A 4008-nucleotide genomic window follows, 5' to 3' on the forward strand; every position below is an offset into this window, starting at 1 on the left:
GATTTGCCAATAACCTGATTTCAAATCAAATTTAGAAAATATAATCGCATTATGAAGGCGATCTAATAAATCCTTTTTAATAGGAATAGGATATCTAATCCATTTTAAAACCTTATTAAGGGCTTTATAATTAATTACCAATCTTGGAACACCTCGTTCCTGTTCAGCATGTTTATTAACATAAAAGGTTGTGCATGACCATGGAGATTTCGAACATCTTATAAGACCTTTCTGTAGAAGGGCAGAAATCTCATTTTTACATAATTCCAAATATTCGGAATTCATTTGACATGGTCTTGCTTTAGTAGGAATATTATCTTCAGAAAAAGACTCTTCATATGGAAGAGTGGCAATATGTCTTTTCCTATCCCAAAAAGCATTAGGATGATCACTACAAATCTGTAGAGAAAATTGTTCTTTTATAAATTCAATTTTATCCTGTAATTTAGGATTTTGTAAAATATCTTCAGTTTGAAGAGTATAAATTTCTTGTTTGAGAAAATTAATCTGTTGATGTTTATTCATCAACTTATCTTTGATTTCATTTAAAATTCTTGAAAAAGGTTCAGTTATAAACTGAAATTTAATTGGTTTTTCTTCATAGGTTCCTATAAAACCTTTATCATACATCCATTGAATAGGAAATAATTTATGGATGAATGGAGTTCCCAAAATTACTTGGTTTGAAATATGTTTTACCAATACAAAGTTTTCAAGAATACAAACTTTATCTTGGCAAATATAGGCTTTGGGTAATTTATAAGTAATACCCATCTTTTGGCCACTAGCAGGCCGTAAACTATGAGTAGTTTTTTGAAAATATTTGGAAGGAATTAATCCTTCTTGAATACAATTTAAATTTGCTCCACTATCAACTAGAGCAGTAAACTCTTTTTTGAAATTATAATCAATTAAAAGAGTAATTTTTATAAAAAATTTAAAAGAAGTAATGATGTCCAATTTTGTCAAAAAACTGGAACTGGGATTTCCACTACTTTCTCCTTCCTCCGTAGTCGTATTTTCTACGGTGTTATTAACTGGTAGGTTTTCTACAGTATTATAAACTGGTGTATCTATGATTTGTTTTCCCTTTCCCTCAAGTTGTGAGACCCTATGATCTAGAGTAATCTAGTGTCTCCTAAGGGTGGAAATTTCTTGTTTAAGGTTATGAACCTCTCTTTCTAGGTCTTGGGTGGTTGCCGATGTACTTATGATATTCCGGCGTTCTTGGAGGAGTTGCTTTACTCCAGCCATAGTATAAGGTCCCGTAGGTTCTCTAATTTCTACAGCAATTGGTTCTTCTTGGGGCTGCTGTTTTGAACCTATTTGGTCTATGATTTGAGACCTAAGGTTGGGATCCTTAATATATTTAAGGAGGTCAAAGAGGTTATTACCATCTAAGACTTGAAGACTGTTTTCAGTAAATTGGGAAACAAGTTTATAAAACTCATCGTCTTCCTTGGGTTTAACACAAGGCTGCCCTAATTGGCATGGTTGACACTCATCATCCGAGCTAGTTGAGATATAACTTTCTTCATCCAGTACCCTAATATCTTCATCTGAAGGGGGGTTGGAAGAACTGTCACTCTCCTTACCAGAATCATCCTCTGGTTCTGGGTCTGAATTTAATAAAATCTTATATAAAGATTCTCTAAGGTCATCATCTATGTTAGGGCCTTGATTTTTTCCTTAACCTTACAATTTTTATAAAAATGACCTATTTTGCCACATTTATAACAGGCTTTTGGGTTTTTAGATTTAATAAAATCCTTCCTTTCCTTGAAATTCTTTTTGCGCCTAGCTCTTTTTTGTAAGCGCTTTTCCTTCCATTGTTGGAAGTCTTTATGCTTCTTTTTATGCCTATGAGGCTTCTTAGAAGATTGTGGAACATCCAATCCAAATTGTCCACAGAATTCTCCTAATTGTTGTCTTTCATTAAGACCATGGCGCTTGATCTGCTGATTGAGCCTAATTTCATTACATAAGGCTAATCCTTCCTGCATACAAGTACCAATTAAATTACCATAAGTATAAGCATCATAATTAATACTTCTATCCCCTTTACTAAGAGCTTTTCCAACCCTTTCTGCAAAAAGAGGAGGGAGTCCATCTATAAATTTGGACTTCCAGTGAGAGTCATTACTCTCTGGTAATTCCATAACCCTGCAAAGAAAAACATCTTTATACCACCTAAATGAGGTTAGAGTCTTACATCTAAGGTTTTGAAGCATGGTACGAATAGATTCACTATTATCAGACCATCTTCCTGAAAAATGTTCAACAATATTAATAACCAGTGTATAAACTACATTAGCTACTGGTGCTTCATTACCAGGCTCTTGCTTAACAGCTCCTAAAATTGAATGGCGCTGTGTAGCAGTTAGATAATTATCCCACCAACCTTTTAATTGGCCAGTGAAACCAGCTATGATCATATCTGCAATAACTCTTTCAGTGTTTTTATGAACCTTACAAATAGTGTTGTACATTAACATTCTATGAATAGTACAATAGATTTGACGTTCAGTATAACCGTCAATATTCCATTCATATATTTTCTTACCACTATAACTGTTGGAAATAACATGTTCATGCTCCTCTAATAAAACATCTTGAGGAGTTGGTCGAGGATAGTAGTACATCCTCTGAGTAGGCTTGACAGCATAATACTCATCAATTTTATTAATATCTGATGCTATACGAGCCTTATAATCAACATCAGATAAATATTTATCTTCCTCTGCTATTAAAGGACTGAGTTTTAAACAATTAAACTTTTCATCTAAAAGTGTTTCTAAATCTGATAAAGGTTTTAATTTAAAATCATGTATATCAGGAGGAGGCTGTATGCTTGGAGTAGCAACAACTTCCTTCTGTTTCTCCTTATCAGAAGTAGATGCCTTATTAAGACAATTTAAAAGTTTATCAACTTTTTCATGGAGTGAAAATATTTGTTCACCCAAAATATTCATATAAATATTAAAACAATTTTGTTGTCTGACCATATTATTAATATGTCTGGTCGTGACAGGCAGATTATCGCTTTAAATTAATTTTGAAAAAGCTGCAAAATGTAAATCTTTCCCTATTTGAAAAGATTACTGTGGAGGAAATATAGTATGAACAGTTTCCCCACTAGCTAATTTATAATCTCTTTTTAAAACAGAAATATAATCGGCAAGATATTTCGCCGCCAAGCTGTTACACTCCTTTTTAACCGGGTCGATTTAGGAGTATGACATTTTGGTGATTCCTATTTTTTGTTTTAAGGAGTCGCCACCTAATTAATTTAACGGTGAATTAGGACACCTAGATGTTAACTAAGGTAAAGTTAAAACTAAACCTTCGTTAATAGTCTGTTTAACCAATGTGATTCCAGGTAAGGGCTCTATATTATCCTAAAGGGAAGGGGTTAGGCATCCTTTAGAATCCGTTAACTACGGTTATCCCGCCAAACTTAGGTTAATTTATTAAAATTAAATATAATGCTTAAATCTTAAGAAAATAGGTTGTAAATGTTATTAAGGTTTGAAAGGAAAAACATAGTGATGTTATTTAAACTAAATGTTATTAAGCTTATAAAACTTATAAATGTTATTAAGCTTTAAATAAAACTTTTATTTTAAAAATGAAACTTGCAAAATATAATGATTTGTATATGGATAGAAGCTTTTTAAGAGAAAACCTAGCCAATTTAACTTGGAATAAAATGACATTATATGAATATAGTGATATAGGAAATCTAGACTTGTTATGAATAGAATGCAAGAGGAGGTGAATTTTTCTTTCTCTTTTTATTAACCTATTTACCTATATTCGGCTAGGAATATGTATAATTGAATTAATCATGAAAATAATATTTATAAAATATACTTGAGTTTATATTTGCGTATTAGTGACGCTTTAGAAAATGTATATGATAGTAAGAATAAAATATGATTCCATTAACTCAAAATACATCGTTATGCTATTTGCAAATTAATAAGTAAAATAAATATTAGATGCTAT

Source organism: Lycium barbarum, chromosome 3 (assembly GCF_019175385.1).
Source record: "Lycium barbarum isolate Lr01 chromosome 3, ASM1917538v2, whole genome shotgun sequence".
Taxonomy (NCBI): Eukaryota; Viridiplantae; Streptophyta; class Magnoliopsida; order Solanales; family Solanaceae; genus Lycium; species Lycium barbarum.